Source organism: Musca domestica, unplaced genomic scaffold, assembly GCF_030504385.1.
Source record: "Musca domestica strain aabys unplaced genomic scaffold, Musca_domestica.polishedcontigs.V.1.1 17, whole genome shotgun sequence".
Lineage (NCBI taxonomy): Eukaryota > Metazoa > Arthropoda > Insecta > Diptera > Muscidae > Musca > Musca domestica.
This window is the reverse complement of record NW_026712230.1, coordinates 5,881,981-5,902,724: the sequence shown is the minus strand read 5'-3', so window position 1 is coordinate 5,902,724 and position 20,744 is coordinate 5,881,981.

Below are 20,744 nucleotides of genomic sequence, written 5' to 3'. Positions count from 1 at the left end.
ATTTTTAGTTTCTTAAAGTGAATAAATCCCCTCATTTAAAACTGGAAAAATAATTACGATTTGTTTATTTTTGTAAAAGTTACAGGACATTTATTGTCTTTGCGAATTAAGTTGCTTTAGTTTTGGCCACCAGTGTATATTCTTGAATAGCACATTTATTTCTATGTTGATTTACTCAGATTTGTGTTGGGTCTACAGGACTTTTAGTACTGAAATTGGCAACATACATAGGTGCACGTTTTCGTATAGCTTTTATATAAATGCACGTCCAAGTATTCGGTGTGATTTTAGCGACGTTCTTCACCGAAATTATATAAAATTTCGTATTTTAAACTCCTAATGTGTACTACAGCCCCCATATAAGGGCAACTCCCTATATTCGGCATTTTGATGATTTAAGCGACGTTATAGTTTAGTTTCAAATTTCATATTTGAAATTATCTATGACAGAAAATTGCATATGCAGGTCTAAGTCTTCTCATACTACAATATAACGGTATGTCGCTATATATTTGATTGTATTAGTGATATTATTTACATATTTTTTTCAGGTTTCGGATTTGAATATAGTAATGAATTAGGGCAAAAATTGCATATATTGGTTCATGTCTTCGTTTATTCTTATATTCGGTATAGCTATATTCGGTTTTGTCATACTTACACCCTACACCGCAGAGGTAAGGGTATTATGTTTTTGTGCATTTGTTTGTAACATGGAGAAGGAAGCAAGATAGACCTATAGTTACTTTTGAGGATCTTCATAGAATCACTTTCTGAGCCGATTTGACATGCATCGGTCCATCCGTCCGTCTTTCCATGTATTTTTGTGAATAAAATGCAGGTCTCATTTATTCTCCGATTGAGATGAAATTTTCCAAACAGTATTTGTTTGGCCCAAGGACGAACCTTATTGAAATTGGTGATAATCGGTTCAAATTTAGATAGCGCTTCAATACATATAACATCTCTAAATTTAGGAACTTCAGACTGAGTTCAGCCTAGAAGCAAGTAAAATCGGTTCAGATATAGCTATAGCTTCTATATGTATGCTTCATCCGATTTGGTGTCAAAATCGCCACAAGCGTAATATGGACTCCAAAAGAATGATATTTGATACCGGACAATAGATACAGCTTGTAAACACCTTTGCCAAATTTTATTGAGATCGATTCAAATTTTTATATAGCTGCGATATTCATCTTGATCCTATTTTACGGTTATTGTTATATGTAATATTGGCCCAAATTTAATTGAATTTCATATTCAACATAATTTTTCCATTTGGTGAAACTCGGTCCGGTATTTGTATATATTACCCAAATTGTGTCATAATTTGTCATGATACGCATTCAAATAAGGTCAATTTTTGGTTTGATATACTTCACATAAATATTATTAAATAAGGAAAATGGAAGCTCTCGTCCGCCTTGGCAGATTGGGACAATATTTTTCGAGAGTCAACCCATAAATTTAAATCATGTTCTCATGACAACAATGGGTGGAATAAAAAATGTTTTCATTTCCATAGCTCGCTAAAGTACATTTCTATCTGTCATATCTGCAATATCTTCTACGTATTATAAAATCTTACAGCTATTTGCTATTGTATCGTGATAATAACATTTGTTACAACAATAAAAATACCCATTCCATAAATACAGCGATTTGTAATTATTTCAAACCAAGCATTCAACACCGCCCTGCTTACATTTTTCTCGAAGAAATTATTTTGAAATAAATTTATTGCCATACCAGCCAAGAAATATACCAGGGATGTTTAGTCATTTGCTATGGCATCTTGGAAAGTAAGTATTTTGTACGCTTACGGATGTTCTTAAACGGAAACGGATTTGTGTCAGTTTCTTGGATTTTTCTACATCCATTCTTGCCGCCGAAGAAGGAAAAGAATGATGATGTTGCTGACACTGATAAAGTGGCAGTGGGTTGGGGCAGGGGTGGTGGTAGGTTGGAGTTGGAAAGGTCGTCATTTTTCCCCTTCCCCAGTTAAAATTACAAAACAGGATATACATTAATTACTGGCATAAGATAAATAATTATAATTGCTATTGTTGTTGGTGTTGCCGTTCATGTTGTTGTTTATTATCTTACTCGTTCAAAGATTAAGACGTTGCTTAATACTTAATGAATATGCTAATGTCGGACTGGCAGAAGTTCAAGTCCAATGTAAAGACGATGGAATAAGTACAAAAGGCAGCATTATGCATTGGAAATAATAAACTTGAATAATGGTCTCCATTGAAGCGGTCATCCTGTGGTTGCCATGATGGGTGGGATGGGTGGATCGAGGATCTTGAAGTAATTCCAATGGAAATTTGTTTGAATAAATTTATTTGACTTTTAATCAGTTTTGTTAAATATTAAGTCCTTTAATCAAATTATACTCAATTAAAATAATAGTTATGAAATTATAAAATTGGAAACCGAGAAATCGAAGATGTCTTTGATTATGAACCATACAATTTTTTTCCAATTTGAAATATTTCAATAAATATGTTGAAACCATGAGTAATATGAAGTGAAACGATATTTTTTTTGTTTTAAATACATCTTTCCTCCATTCCATTTCATGAATAAACGCACTTTGCTAATTACAAAAATTGCCCACTTGCATATCGTCGTCCGTCGTTGACAGCGAGCGAATAACAATAGAAGAAAATTAAAATAAAAAAAAAACACTGCCCGTTCAATTCAATTTTCAAAGTGTCAATATAGCTCATTACGCACAACTTGTTACTGTAACAATGGCGGGGACGTTTAAGCCAACTCTAGCTGTTGGAAGGCGACCGGAGGACGCCATTTTATCAACAAACATGCCGTTGACAGTTTGCTTGTCGTAGTAGTGGCAGTTGACTGGTCTCGACTATTTCACGCTTGTAACAATGTCATTGTGCGCTGTTGTTGTTCTCGTTGGCTTGTTTGGCTGTGTTACGCGGACAACATGAAATTATTGTCCATTTAGCACATTGACAGCCAAATAAAGATTAATGTTGGCTGCTTCGTTGGCTGTTCGTTTGTCCAGTCGTTCGTTCGCATAGTTGGATACACTTGAACGGCTTGGTTGCTTTAAACGCTGCCAATGATTATTATTGATCGTTCAATGAGTTGAGTATAAAGTTACTGTGTTTTATTCGCAATTCAAATTTGAGAGAACAATTTTAAAGATATTTTTTGTCGATAGGGTTTTAATGAAGTTGACTTGTAGATAATCTCCTATTTTCTATATAAAAACAAGAAAAAAATCCAAAAGTTTTGCGACTATATGATACTTTATACCACTATGCATATTTAATAGAGCTCCCGTAAAAAAACTAATTTATTTGAGGTAGATCATACCACCTATCAACATTTGGCTTAGAGCAGTTGTAGTTTGCTACAGAGTGCACGATATCACTTGTAGAAGGATTATATTTAAAACCAGTAAAGAAAGTCCTAAAGTCGGGCGGGGCCGATTTTATGATAACCTACACCACTTTGCTAATTTAGTAGAGCTCCACATAACAATTAAAAGTTTTTATGGGAGAGTTCAAGCATACACGCTATGATTATAATTATAATTAAAAGTTCAAAGGACTAAATATGCCGAAGCATTTGTATCTTTTAAATTCGGACTTGTATTGCCCATTTGGTGCAAAATTAATTTGAAATCAGATAAAGATTTATATGGGAGCTATACAATCGATACAATTTGTCTAAGATATTTCTGAGCTGTATTTCATATATTTCCTTGAATATCGTTGTTACGGACTGCATATTACGGCTGTGGGTAACAAATAAAACAAAACGGACGAACAATATATATGGGAGCTATAGCTATATCTGAACCGATTTCGATCAAATTTGGCATACTTATTTTCAGGTCTAATTTGGTTGTATGTGCAAAATTCCATATTATTCGGGCTGATATTACACGTTTGGAGCACAATAAAAGGCAAATCGGACGAAGATATATATGGGAGCTATATCTTAATTTTTACCGATTATCCCCAATTTCAATTGGGTTCGTCCTTGGGCCAAACAAATGTTGTTTGGAAAATTTCATCTCAATCGGATAATAAATGCGACCTGCATTTTGTTCACAAGAATACATGGACAGACGAACGGACAGACGGACGGACATGCATAAATCGACTTAGAATGTGATTCTATGCAGATCATCAAAAGGAACTATGGGTCTATCTCGTTTCCAATTGCTTGTTACAAACAAATGCACAAAGACATAATACCCTGACCACCTTGTGGTGTAGGGTATAAATATACATCGGAACAGAGTTGCACAAATCGAAACATACGTCCCGAAATTCACTCCAGTTGAGCTGATATTAGCCATTATTTTCACAATAAACTTGAAATCCGATTAAAGACTGGATTCGGTAGGAAATTCTGAATTTTTGAACAAATATTGGACATTTGGTAAACAATTACCTGGAAATAGGTTGAGGATATAAATGGGAGGTATATCAAAATCTTAGACGTTCTCGATAAAATTTGGCAAAGGTATTTCCGAGCTCTATAAGACATCTGGTACTAAATATCATTGTTGTCGAATGCATGTTACGAATGTGAGGAACCTAAACACCAAATCGGACGAAACATATATATGGGGCTATAGCTGTATCTGAACCGATTTTTTTCTACATTCTTGAAAATCCTCAAAAGTAACTACCTCGCCTCCTTCTCCATGTTACATGCAATTGCACAAAGACATAATACCCTTACCGCTATGTGGTGTAGGGCATAAAGAGAGAAGTGAAATAACCGGCTGACAAAGAATCAACGCTCACAATTTTGCACGAAGGTCAGTCTTGGTGCGTAGGCGTGTTATAAGGCTGGGTTTTTAGAAATTCGTACTAAAAGTACTAAAAATGGAAAGAATATTGTTAGACAAACGGATTGATCTACGATTTGTAATGAGAGTCACGATGAAGTGCAACATAAAGGTACCAGAGTTTTTTCTTTGGAAATTCGAACTTTAAGGTCACAAAACGTTCAAAAATGGTTCTAAACTTCTAAAATGGCATAATTTAGTATTATGTCAACGAACTTGAAATTCGATATGAGTAGTAGTAGGTTGGAAGGTAAGATTTATATATGAATATGGTTTGGGAAATATATACTTAGTGTGCGAACTGTACTAAATTGGAAACTGTTTGGTTTAGGGTTAACGAAGCTGGAATTTTTAAATTTTGTATCGTGGTTCCTATTGGTTGTCGATTAATTATACGAAAAGTACGGACTGGTACTAAATTTGGTGTTGGGTGAAGGGATAGAGATGAATTTCTGCAGTTTGATATTAAGATAACTGTTGATATCTAAGGTTGATATTTACAGGTGGGTGTGGATACGCGTCCTACATTGGTACGAAAAGTACTTACTGGTACTAAATTTGGTATTTGGTGAAATAATAGGGCTGGACTCCTCAAATTTGACACTGAGGTCTCTGTTGATATCAGGAATTTAGATATGAAGGTGGTTTGGGATATGTGTACTATAATTGTACTAAATGGTACTAAATTTAGCTATGGGGGAAATCACATAGCTGGAATCCTAAAATTTGGTATAAAGGTCACTATTGGTATCTGAAGTTAAAATATGGAGATTGCTTTGAAGATGCGTGCTATAATTGTTCAAATAGCACTAAATGCTATTAAATTTGTTATTGGATGAAAGGATGAAGCTGGAATCTTGAAATTTGATAGGGATGTCACTCTTGGTGTGTATGGTTGAGAGAAAAAGCGTGTCTTGAAAATGTGTACTTTAATTGTATTAACTTGTACTAAATTTGGAATAGGATGTAGGAATAGGGCTGGAATCCCCTGTCTCTGTTGGTACCTGGAACTGAGATATGAGGTGTGCACTATAATTTACTAAATGGTACTAAATTTGACTGTGGGCAAAATGTAAGAACTGAAATTCTGAAATTTTAAATACTAAGTTTCTAGATTTTACAGTTGAAATTGTTTTGGAAATTCTCATAACTTATATAGTTTCGAAATAGCTCTGCTAAATTTTATCGAGATCAGTTCAGATTCAACTGATTTTTTTCATTTCGTAAAACTTTTTTCATAATCCTATTGTTCCGATATATATTTTTATATCCAAGGATATCTAAGCCTATCTGACCGGTAATCTCGTGAAGAACAACAAGCTACCTTCTATCCATTAGTAGGTCTGATATATGAACCACAGTAGACATACTGTCTGGCCACTGCAATATCAGACCGCCCTGCTAACTTTACTCTCTCTCTCTCTCTCCCTATAAACCCTTCTCCTTTTTATGTTACCATATTGCAGTGTGGAGGGTATGTTTAGTTAGTCCGGCCGTTTTTAACATAACGAAATATAAATTTTAGGTTCTGCAAAGTATATATATATAAATATTCTTCATCAGCATAAAATTCTATGTCGATTTATTGATGTCCGTTCGTCTACCCGTCACTCTACCTTCCGAACAAAATGAGGAAGGTTGATTACATTTTACTCAGGTGTGTGTTAGGTCTGCAGGTCTATTGGTTTTGAAAATGGTTGGCATAGCCTCCATATAACTATACCGAAAGATATAAGGTTCTTTGTGTGTCTTAGTCACAAATTTAACCCGAATTTGCTGTAAATTGGCAGCATGTGTTCCCATTATGTTAATGTTGCGCAAAACTATTAATATAGTTCTAACTTTTGATAAAGTTCCAGTATAACTGCACTTGCAGATATTGGGCATTTTGATGATTTGTGTCATACTTTTCACCGAAAATGTTTCAAATCTGGAATTTGAAGTTTGTAAGGGGTACAACATCCTATGACAGAAAATTGTTTTTGCAGATCCACGTCTTAATATATTCCCCATTTAGCGGTACCTACCTACATTCGGTATTTAGATGATTTTTGCGACATTATATCCCCGAATTGTTTTAAATTTCGAATTGTAAGTTAGTAATGTGTGCTACAGCTTATGACCGAAAATTGTACATACAGGTCCAGGTTTTCATATTGGACCCAATATAACGATAACTCCCTATATTCGGTATTTTTATACCCTCCACCATACTATGGAGGATATATTTATTTTGTCATTCCGTTTGTAACTCGTCGAAATAATGATCTTAGACCCAGCGTGAAATTCTAAAACGATTTAGCCATGTCCTCCTGTCTGTCTGTTGTAATCACGCTATTGTAATCACGGAATTGAGTTAGAAGGCTAAAGTAGGCAGGTTAAGTTCGTAAATATAGCCCCCATATAACGGTACCTGCCCATATTCGGTATATTAGTGATTTTGACGTCATTATTCACCGGAATTATTTAAATTTTGGTATTTGAAGTTCGAAATGGATACTACAGCCTAAAACAGAAAATTGTCTGTGCAAGTCCACGTCTTCGTATAGCCCCCCTATAACGGTACATCCCTATATTCGTATTTTGATGATTTTGGGGTCAATATTCACCGGAATTATTTTAAATTACGCATTTAGAGTTCCACATTCTTTGACAGAAAATTTTCTATGCAAGTCCAGGTCTTCGTATAGGCCCCATTTACCAGTGCCTCCCCTTCGGTATTTTGACGAGTTTATGTACAATACTCACCGAAATTGTTTGAGATGTCGTATTTGAAGTTCGTAATGGATGCTACAGCCTATGACAGAAAATTGTATATGCTGGCCCATGTCTTCGCACAGCTCCGATATAACGGTACCTCCCTATATACGATATTTTGATGATTTTTGATACATCATTCATCGTTTATTTCAAATTACGAATTTGAATGTGGTAATGACTTATGACAACGGCTATATTCGGTATTTTTAAAATTTTAACAAAATTGCTTAGGGATTTTATATCCAATTTCGTTTTAAATGGTGAAGGGTATTCAAAGTTCGGGCCAGCCGAACTTACTGCTATTTAACTTGATCTACATAAGTATTTGAGATGCCAGAAGGAATGGACATTTCTAATCTGTGAACTTGATCTACGTTTGATAATAATATTACAATATACAAAATTTGGCCCAATTCGGATAGTCGTTTCGAGAGTTATCGTGCGCACCAGCGAGCCAAGCAGACAGACAGACGGACAGAATGGCGGACATCGTTAGATCTAATCCATCGAAATAACGCTTTAAGGCAAAAGCCTTTTCAGGACATTTGATTTAGCGACAATGTTCATCCGTCAGTTTGTCTGGCTGTTACTCACAATAACTTTCGAAACGAGTACTCAATTTCATCCAAACTTAGTACATCGTAATTATTATTATTATCAAACTCAGTAGATCAGTATTTTTATGATTTTAGGAGGATTTTTCTACATAATTTTTTTGGAAATTGGCAATATCCTTCTAAAAGTTGGAGGGTATTCAAAATTGGACAGCTCGGTCGAACTTATTACATTTTCACTTGTTCTATCTCTCTCCTATCACCAACAGCTACATTATTTCCAAGGATGAACATAATGAACCAAATGTTTCCGAGTAAAGCACTAATGTAAATGGACGTCCTTCTGCTTGAACTTGTTGAAAAGTCGTTTGAGTTTCATTCTTTTTGTAATGTTTAAAAACTTCAGAACTCCGGATTTTTATTTCTGCGAACTACTGTACTTTCTGGAAATAGTAAACTTTTAACTCATTTACTCCATTAACCCTTTCCGCCGCTCCCCCTCCCCCTTCCCCTTCCACCAAAAACAATCACTTAGTGTTGTGAAAATTAGTTGCGTACATGACAGAAAATCGGCGACCCTGTCGCTTAGCTTAGATTTGCTGTCGGTGTAGTGTGTTTAATAAAATTTAAGTTCTTGGTGTTGTTGTTCACACTCTAGTGCGTTCAACGCTCAACGATGCTGCCACAGCCACTATACTGAGTTCCAGAACTTTAGTGACACGATGGCAAAATAAACGGCAAAGCTACGAATTGGCCGTGCTCTAAATGAATCATGAAGGTTTTGCTGCTAATGTATCCGTGGCGGAAAACTAATGACCCTGTATTGTTTTATCGTTTTGATGGTCGTGATGTTCGTTTATTTTTTTCTCGCTGCCCCTCCCTCTTCTTTTAGTATATACATATTTTTTTATACTTCGTGTTGCTCCAATATAATTTGTTCGGTTTCAAAGCGTAACTAGTTACGACATGAACACAGTCACTGGCACAGCTCTTTCCCAGCCATTAGCCAAAGTGTTTGGAACTATTTATCATCGGGCCGTCACTACTAGTGGATGCTGAATGGTTATTCGCTTGGATTAAATATGGAAGTGGGTGATGGATTAAATTAGGAGTACGTGGCGGACGCCGGAGCTAAAGGTCTGTCCCTGTCTGTTCCGCCACAAGTTCTTTGAACAAATTTGATTTAGTTAATGCATCCCCAATCATTAATAACCAAAAGAGAAATGCTGGGTCAAAGCTTTTAAGTATTTTCACAGTTTTTAATTGACAAGCGTAGGGAGGAAACAGGAGGAATAATTACTGGAAGCTTAACAGAATTAATTGTGACTGAAATGACAGCACAATGAAAATAAATGTTTAGGTAAATCGAATGATGTCAAAACAAAATGAAGGAGGACAAGCAAAATGTTTTTTTTTTTTTTTTTTTTTTTGTAGCGAAAAATAACTAATGGTGTTTATCGTTTTGGAGGTAGTTTTTTTTTTTTGCTGAATGACACTAGTTCTAATTTTACGTGGCTGTCAATGAAAGCTGTTGTCATTTGTTAATACCTACGGTTATTAACAGTAACACTTGGTGAAGAATGTTCGACATATTGTAAAAACAAGTTCTTAAAGTAGAAGCGACTAAAAATATAACAAGTAAAAAAGTGTGAAGTTCGGCCCAGCTGGACTTTAATAAAACCCATCGTGTGGAAAAAAAATTTCACCGTTATATGGGGACTACAGAAAACAAGTAAAAAACATTAAGTTGGGCCGGACCACACTTTTAATACCCTCCACCTTAGGGTAAAGGAAACATTGGAACCCATTGTGTCCCATAAATATCAATCTTTAGACATATTCGTGGGAAAATGTCTCAAAATCATCAATATATTGAATATCGGGAGGTACCGCTATATGGGGCTATACAGAAACGTGAACTTATACATACAATATTTCGGCAACGGAGCTAGAACCCATTAGGACACAAAAACACCAATTTTTAGACAAATTCGAGAAGAAATGTGGCAAAAATCATCAAAATACCGAATATCCGTAATGGTACCCCCATTATATGCGGGCTATACTAAATCGTGGACCTTTACATGCAATGTTTTGCCACCGGAGCTAGCACTCATTATGACCAACAAATAACAATTTTTAGACAAATTCGCGAAGAAATGTGGCAAAAATCATCAAAATACCGAATATCGGGAGGTACCGTATATGGCAGCTATACCAAAACGTGGACCTATACATACAATGTTTCGCCACGGCAGCCAGAACAAATCCGTGAAAAAATGTGACAAAAACCATAAAAATACCTAATATCGGTAATGGTACCTCCATTATATGCGGCCTATACCAAATCGTAGACCAATACATGCAATGTTTTGCCACCAAAGCTAGAACCCATTATGACCAACAAATATCAATTTTAGGATAAATCCATGAAAAAATGTGGCAAAAATCATCAAAATACCGAATATTGGAAGGTACCGTTATAAGGGGACTATACCAAATCGTGGACGGATATATCTCATTTTCAATACCAACCATCCTAGACACAATACAAATTATTCTTCTAAATTTTGACGCTCTACGTTAAATAATGTGGGCTGTATCGTGATTTTAGCAGACAGACAGACGGACATCGTTAAATCGACTTAGAATTTTGTGCTAATTATGAATATATATACGAATATTTAGAGATGTTACAAACGGAATGACAAAGTTAATGTACCCTCCTTTCCAAGGTGGAGGGTACAAAAATAGATCTAACATTTTCCTGATAAAATGTGGTATTAATCGTGAAAATACATAAAAGTAGGTAAAAACCATGATATGATATGATCTAAAAATCTTAAAAATGCCGAATATCGGAAATTGCCGATATATCGGGGATATACGATACTGTGGACCTTTAAAGAAAATACTTTTTCAGGGGGTAAAGTAGTCACAAAGAACTTCTTGTGTAGAATTGCAGACAATTACATTGAAAAATATGGCTAAAATCATCAAAATACCGAATAGCGGGGGCACCGTTGTATGGGGGCTATACGATATCGTGGACCTATATAGATAATTCTCTTCTAGGGGATAAAGTACTCACACGGAAGTCCTTGAGTGAATTGTCAGACAATTCCGTTAGAAAATGTGGTTAAATAATCAAAATACTGAGTATCGGAAGGTGCGTTATATAGGGGATACCCGATATCGTGGACCTGTATAGACAATTCTCTGCCAGGGGGTAAAGTACTCCTTGCGTACAATTTCAGAAGATACTACAAAAATACTAGAAAAATTACTGAATGGTACTTAATTTGGCATAAAATCTAGGAATTGCGCTGGAATTATGAATTTTAGTATCAGTATTGCCTTTGGTGTGTAGCTTTTGTAAAGTGGATGTATTTTAAATGCGAAGTATAATGTAGTACTACCTAGCTATGTACATTTTGGAATTAAATGTCCGAGCAGAATATTCTGCATACTACACGACAAGGTCAGGATAGCTTGCTGACTTTCTAAGAGCTGAATTAAACTTCAACCCTAATGATCGGAACAACGATTATTCATTTCCACCCATGAAATTGGATAGAACTGAGATACTGATTACAAGCAGGTATGAATGGAAGAGAGCCAACCTCTCTCTAATCGGTTTGTCGTATGGAAGATGGAAAAAGGTATGGAGGCTGAAGTCTTTTGTGTGCAACTGGGAATGGCCTACTCCTACATGTTGGATGGAAAGAGCCGTGTTTTTTCAAGCAGAATTTTTCGAGATCATAAAAGCGGCAGAATTGATTATACCTGAACCAGTGTTTTTTTTTTTGGATTGTCAAGCAGCTCTCAAAGCGGTTAAATGTTAAGCAATTAATTACGATGCTGTGCTGAGGTGTAGGGTATGGAAAATATGCTAACTCTTTTCCGGCTTTGCTGGGTAGCTTATCTTTGTAATATTGGTGGAAATGAGATAGCCTATGAATAAGTAAAGATGAGCTCGCAGTCAACAAGCCTTGAAGTCAGAGTTTTAGAAATACTCTACAGGGAGAAAGCCAAAGAGTGTCAGTATAAAGAACAAAGGTGCAAGGTATTAAAATAAATCTGGTCGGGTCTATGCTCGCGTAGAATTCAGTTTCTATAAAGTATGAATCAATTAACGTTACGGATGACAACAGGGTTACTAACAGGACTTAGAAATGTCCGATCAAGAACACCCAAATGGCATAGCTCTAACGTCGTAACGATCGAACACGTTGTATGCCACTGTCTGACTCTATCAAAGGAAAGACAACGAGCTATAGGACGACATTCTACTCATGATCTCAGTGTGCATTGAGACACTAATCCCTTTGCCATCTATATGTCCACAAAAAGGCTTTGCTGACACTGGCGGCTATTTGATGCTTTTCTGCAACCAGAAGTGCTTTTGCAAATGTGTACTTTATAATATACGAAAATTACTAAGTCTTATTCAATTTTATGTAATGTATTTATGTTATGTTTTATGCTATGTAAAATTGAGTGTAGGAATAAGTTTGGATTTATGAATTTTTGTATTGGGGTCACTTTGGGTGTGTAGTTTTAAAAATGCGTACCTAATGTATTATAGTGGAAATGTTCCACAATGATAGTGAAAATATCCGCTTTACTTCATTTAGTACCATCGGGGTACATAGGAAAAGCCAGAGTTGTTTGGAAAAGTGTTGCTAATTTGTTTTTAATAAACGTAAGGGACATTTCTTAGTACCTTGAGATACTCAAATCAAATATTCGAAAAGGAACGATTCTCTTCTCTGAACTTTCTAGTTTGCTCATATCTCAATCTGAATATCAGGCGAATTTTTCTGCAATGAGTTTTTTAACGCCTTGATAGCTTAATGTCCAAAACTATAAATAAATTTAGCTATGAAAGTTCACATGTACACCATTTCACCACTACAAAATTCCATATTTTTTCCTCTGCTGGTATTGGACTCGCAATCTTCAGTTCTCTAGTCAAACACATTTCATTACCATAAAACGCCTTTATAACATTCATTATGACACCCGTAAATACTTAAAACAGTACTCTAATGGAGGATATACAGGTTGAGATAAAAAACTGCAACAAAGTCAAACGGCATAATTTTTACATTTTTTTTTGAATTTTATTGAATGAAAGTAAAAAATGTCGGAAATAGCATCAAATTTTAGAATAAGTTTAGATTTGTTCGAATTGGTCACCTTTGGCACAAATTATGGCCTTCAAACGGTCAATGAAACCGTCACACGCTGCCCGAATGTTGCTCTCCGGTATTTTGACCCATTTCCGGCGAAGCGCTTGCTTGAGGTGATCGACACTATGGTATTTTTTAGTGCCTACCTTACTTTCCAAAATACTCCAGACACAATGGTTCAACGGATTGGTATCCGGTGGTTTTGGTGGCCATTGTGCGCTGGAAATGAAGCGAGGAACCTCATTTTGTAACCATTCTTGGGTGGCGCGTGTTGAGTGCGATGGTGCTGAGTGCTGTTGGAATGTCCAAGGTCTACGGCTAAAATGTTTGCGTTCTCAAGGCTTTAAAACATCCTCCAGAATATTTTCGCGATAATATTCGGCATTTATTCTGATGCCACGGTCGATTAATACGAGCGGACAGCGACCATCGGTTGTTATGGTGGCCTATATCAACACCATGACCGGCGCTTGAGTTCTGGTGACCAACCGAAGGTGCACATTTTCAGCTGACTTCTTTGGTAAGTAAACACGATTATTTTGTTTGTTTACAAACTACTGGACAACGAATGTTTTCTCATCGGAGAAAAACAAATTCGGCAGTTCACCACTTTCGGTCAAGCGAAACTGTACAATTGAGTTAATACAGCAATATTTAAATAAGTGGACTGTATTATTTGTTTGAGTTAACTCAAGTTATATAACGATAAATCCCAAGTTGAAACATATTTTTCATATCACCCTGTATATATATTCTTGATTTAGCTCTGTCCGTCCGTTTGTCCTTCTGTTGTAATCTGCAGGCAGGTCAAATTTGAAGATGGGATTATCGGCTCACGAGTTTCTTTGTAACTTAGTAGTAGTAGTGCTAAAGGTACTACATATGCCTACAAAATTCACGATTGGTAAGTATTGTTTCAAGACTGCCACGACAATTTTTATTGTATTATATTTTGTTTGTTTGCCGAAAACGAGTTTCATTTCCCAGCCTGCACCTTTTAATTAGGACGCTTTAATTCTGTGTAAACATTGCTCATTATTTGGTAATGTGGAGATAGGGTTTTTTCATATTTTACGGAAGGTTGCTAGTTTTAATTGCCTTTCGCGGTTCGTAGTACTCTCAAAGTTTTGATGGGATTGGGTACTATGTCTTGAATAAATTATTAGGAAAATTAAGCAAAACCAATTTTAAGTGGCAGAATGGGGTGGCATTTTACCAAAGTACTAAACTGGTAAGGTAGCGATAAAATACATAGATTTCTGAAACTCACTTCCCCAACACCACTGAATTGTGTTTCACTCAGATGAAATAACCTCACCAAAATTATATGTTTGTGTCTATATATTTGTAGCTCTGTCGATTTTGTATTCCAAACCATATTTGTATTTCAAAACCAACTAAAGTAGTTTATTGAGCCATAAAATTATTAAATCTATTTTTTAATTAATCCATAAAATACATCCATAGACTGGTTCGTATTACATTTTGATAACTACCACAATTACGCTGTATGGCACCCAATTTTCCAGATGTTTAAACATATTGTTTTAGAGCACATTGTCTATCACATATTTTTGTCAGTTTTTTTTCCATTTTTTTACTCACCTTCGTTGTTCACACAAAATGATGCTAACAATAAAACTTGGCTTACGTTTAGCATGTGTTGGCACTTGAAATTAAAAAATATTTTTTTTCTGAGAAATTTTTCAACAACAAAAATATATGCACAAAAATACAACAACGAAACACATGTATTGTTGTCAAGCTTGTTAACTGGCTGACAGACTAGCTCGCTGACTGGTTGACTGGCTGGAAGTTCGCCATCATTCGCTCTGTTGCCATTATTTTCGCTTAGACTCTTCTGTCACAAAATGTCAAAACTTTTTGCACAGATTCTATTATTATTTCACATAATTTCCTCGGCAACTTTGTGGTCACCGTTGTAACTAGGATTGCCATCAGAGATTTTAAGTTTTAAAACAATTTTTTTACGTTACCAAGTTTGTTGTTTAGTGTCAGAAACTGACTCCGGTAAAATTGGTTTAATTTTGTGCTTTAAAGTGGTTTTATATTCCAAAAAAAGTCGACTCTCAATCTTCTGATTTTCTCTAATCAGCTAAAAATCGATTTCATGTATACTGGAGTACATTACACTGTGCAACTCAAAAAAATTATGTTGGAAATCCTTCAGATTATGAAAGTATAGATAAAGAAGAAGAGACGAGTTTCGGCGTTTTGAAAATGTGTATCGCAAAGTGACTTGAATACAGGAGGAAAGCTCCCCTCTTTTCCTCACTTTTGCAAATTTTCGGATTAAGATTCCTGGGAATCTGTTCATTTTAAGTACATTGTGTCTTTAGCAATATTGCAGATAAAACCAGAAAAGAAAGTCTTAAAGTCGGGCGGGGCCGACTTTGTGATAATTTAGTAGAGCTCCACCTAACAATTTTTAAATTTTTTAATTTTCGGATTTGTATTTTTTTAAATTCGGATTTGTATTACCCATTTGGTGCAAAATTAATTTGAAATCAGATAAAGATATATATGGGAGCTACATCCAAATCTGAACCGATCTCGATAAAATTTGGCAAAGATATTTCTGAGCTGTATTTGATATCGTTGTAACAGAGTGCGTATTACGGCTGTGGGTAACAAATACAACAAATCGGATGAACAATATATATGGGAGCTATAGCTATATCTGAACCGATCTTGACCAAATTTGACATGCTATCTTCAAGACTCAATTCGGTCGTATGTGCCATCCTATTCGGGCTGATATTACACGTTTGGTGCACAATAAAAGGCACATCGGACGAAGATATATATGGGAGCTATATCTAAATTTTTACCGATTATCTCCAATTTAAATAGGGTTCGTCCTTGGGCCAAACAAATGATGTTTGGAAAATTTCATCTTAATCGGATAAAAAATGCGACCTGGATTTTGTTCACAAGAATACATGGACAGACGGACGGACGGACGGACTGACATGCATAAATCAACTCAGAAAATGATTCTATGGAGATCCTCAAATGTAACTATGGGTCTATCTCGCTTCCTTTTCCATGTTACAAACAAATGCACAAGGACATAATACCCTCACCACTATGTGGTGTAGGGTATAAATACAAAAAATATTTCAAAATCTTAAGCGAGTCAACAAGGAGGTCTTTTAGGTTCTTCTTACAGATATGATTAAAAACTTCCTTTAAACGGGAGTGTAGTAAGAAATTTCCTACAAAATTGATAGCCATAAGGTCAAAGTTTTTTTATCTCACCCTGTATACTCCTGGCGTCTTTTAGGATCTTTTTTGACTCGCTGGGGATTTAAAATTTTCATCCAAAATAATCCTATTGTTTTATCTTTGGTATTGCCAGAGACACTATACGCCAAAAATGCATGAATTTCGAGGAGGAGGAGATGGGAACTTGCCCACTCTATTTAGCCCTACATTCATAATCTGTCGGAATTTCTCTGTAATTTTGGAAAAAATTAATTTTTTCGCACAGAACTTATTGCTGATTGTATACCTTTCGGTTCATATGTATGCAAAAAGTCGACTAGGGGTATTGTGAATTTCTTTAGTGTTCATCGCACCTTCGACCGAAAGTTGAAAAAAGTTCCTATCACCAACTATTAATTTGTCTAGGGGTTAGATTAGGCAGCAGTATTGAGAAAGTAGAAACCATCGCGGAGGTGTAGGGTCTACAACGCAATATCAAAACCGTATATAAATATCAAAAAAAAAAAAAATAAATAACTAAATAAATAAAACGAATACAAAATAAATATCAAAAATCCGTATATATTGTCACAAAATAAATCCGACCAAATTGTGAGTTTCAATAGCAAATAAGTCCACAAAGACAAGAAATGTTGAACCACCACTGAAACACTAAGCAGCTGTGAATGCGGACGAGCTACCCGCCAAAAACATTTTTAACTATAAATGTTGGACAAAAAAAATCGGATTAAACTTTTTGTAAAAATGCATGTTATTTTGTGATGCAGCGAACTATGTCTAAACATAATTACAAAGTGAATTGTGTGCCAAAATGGATAGTTTTATTTGTACACACGTGTGCATATACCTATGTAATAAAAATGGAAAGTTTGCTGGGCATTTGGTGAAAAACTAAAGTGAATTAAAATTTTAGTTGAGAATCACCCTTGGGAAATGTTTATTAGCAATTGGCTGCAATGTAATGTCAAAAACAATTTGAAATTTCCCCTCCACAATTATAACTTTATTATTGTTTGAATGCGAGTTTGTGGGTGTGTGTGAGGAAGTGAGTGAATGAAGTTGTAAAAGTTACATTTTTAATGTATGTGACATTTATTGTCATGGGACAGAATTCAAATAAGTTAACATATTTTTGAATATTTGGACTAGGGGCAACAAATTGAATACATATAAATGTGGCCAAATAAAGCTGTTCACTTCTAACATATGTTACCAAAATTTCTGTTATGTTCATTTTACAATTAAATATGTCCTCTCTCATTTGGGATTAGATGGCTTTGATTCGAGTTAGGTATGTGCAAAAATTTACACGTAATTTTATACACGAATTTTTCATAATGATTCCTATGGCATTTTAGTCATCAGTTATTTACAATCGCAACCACATATTTCAGTTATAATTGTAATTTCAGTTAAATATATTAACATTTATTGTCATTTTAGTTATATTTCTATAGTGAAAATAAGAAAATTAATTCAAATATATATTTTACTAAAAATAACTTAAGTAGTCTTATGTCAATATTTATTCGGCTATTGATTGCATTTTAAAGAAAACTTTACTTATGAAAAAAATTAAACCCTTTTATAAAACCAGTAAAGAAAGTCTAAGAGTCGGGCGGAGCCGACTTTGTGATACCCTACAACACTTTGCATATTTAGTAGAGCTTCACATAACAAATAAAAGTTTTAATGGGGAATTTGTGAGAACTAAATCATACCAACTTTGACTATAGTAAAAATTAAAAGTCCAAAGGAACTAATATATGGGAGGAATGTCCTCCGTTTCTACTAAATTTGCCGAGACATTTGCGCTTTTTCAATTCGGGTTTTTATTATCCATTTGGTGACAATTACTCTAAATAGGGAAAATATATATCAGAGCTGAACCAATCTCGATAAAATTTGGGAAATGTATTTTTGAGCTGTATTGGATAGATATCCCCGAATATCGTTACTACGGAGTGCATATTGCGACTGTGCAGGACAAATTCAACAAATCGGATGAACAATATATATGGGAGCTATAGCTATATCTGAACCGATTTTGAACAAATTTTACATACTTGTTTCTATACTCGATTTAGTCGTAAGTACTAAATTCCATCCTATTGGCGCTAATAGTACACGTTTAGTGCACGATAAAAGGTAAATCGGACGAAGATATATGTGAAAGCTATATCCAAATCTGAACCGATCTAGATAAAATTTAGCAAAAGTATTTCTGAGTTATATTTGATATATTTCCCCAAATATCGTTGTTACAGAGTGCATATTACTGCTGCGGAGGACAAAAATAACAAATCGGATGAACAATATATATGGGAGCTAAAGCTGTATCTGAACCGATTTCGATAAAATTTGGCATTCCTTTTTTCAGACCTAATTTGGTTGTATGTGCAAAATTCCATACTATTACACGTTTGGTGAACAATAAAAGGCAAATCGGATGAAGATATATGTGAGAGCTATATCTCAATTTTTACCGATTATCTCCAATTTCAATAGGGTTCGTCCTTAGGTCAAACAAAAGACTTGTGCAAAATTTCGTCTGGATCGGGTAATAAATGCGATCTGTACTTCGTTTACAAAAATACATGGACAGACGGACGGATATGCATAAATCGACTCAGAATGTGTTTCTATGCAGATCATCAAAAGGAACTATGGGTCTATCTCGTTTCCTTTTGTCTTTTAAAAACAAATGCACAAAGACATAATACCCTGACCACCTTGTCGTGTAGGGTATAAACATATTCCACTATATATTGGTGACAAAAAGTATAAGTGTTTATTTACTGTTGTACTTTGGACTCCTTGCCTTGAATACACTGTGCGACAATACTCAATCCAGCAGATGGTGAACGTAGAGCTAAAAAAGGAGACACGTGTTTCGCTATTTTGATAAAGGGCACGTCGAACAACATAAATAGTTACAGTTAGGCCGCAATGTGTCTTTATATAAGTACTCTTTTATCAATATCTAGTGAACAGAACAAGTAAAAAAGCTGTAAGGGCCGAACTTTAAATACCCTCCACCATTTGAAACAAATTAGGACATTTTCAAAAAATAAAATCCATTAAAAATTCTGTTAAAATCGTAAAAAGACTGATCTGTTCAAAATGTTTACTTACAATCTTAATTCGTTTTGACTGTAGCGTGATTACAATAGACGGAAGGACGGGCGGCTGGACAGGGCGTCTTAGAATTTTACGCTGATCAAGAATATATATACTTTGTTGGGTCTAAAATTATTATCTCGATGAGTTACAAACAGAATGACGAACTTAATATACCCTACATACTATGTATGGTGGAGGTTATAAGAACTATGCCCTTGTCAAAATAATAGGTTGTTAACCTGATTTCTTGCTGGAAATTATTGGCCATGAAATTCATGAAATAGAGTAACTTTAAAATGTACTCCAAAATTTAAAATAATACTTGGGGGATAAGGCTGTAGTATCCATTACGAACTTCAAATACCAAATTTTAAACAATTCCTGCGACTAATGTCGCTAAAATCATCAAAATATTGAATATAGAGAGGTAACGTTATATGGGGGGCTATACGAAGACGTGGACCTGCACTGACAATCTCCTGCTAAAGGCTGTAGCATCCATTACAAACATCAAATACCAAAATTGAAACAATTCTGGTGAATAATGTCGCTAAAATCATCAAAATATCGAATATCGAGAGCTACCGTTATAGGGGGGCTATACGAAGACGTGAACTTGCACAGACAAATTCCTGTCTAAGGCTGAAGCATACATAACGAACATCAAGTACCAAATTTTGAAAGAATTCCGATGAATATTGTCGCTGAAATCATCAAAATACCGAATATCGGGAGGTACCGTTATATGGGGGCTAAACCAAAACGTAGACCTACATGACCCATTTTAAATACCGAAAGTCCTGCAGACATAATATACAATTGAGTAAAGTTTTACCAATCTACTTCAATTCGTTCGGAAGCTAGAGTGATTTTCACAGACGGACTGACTTCGCTAAATCGACATAGAATTTTATGCTGATCAAGAATATATATACTTTATGGGGTATTACAAACGAAATGATAAACTTAATTTACCCTCCATACTATGGTGGAGGGTATAAAAAGAAGACACGTGTA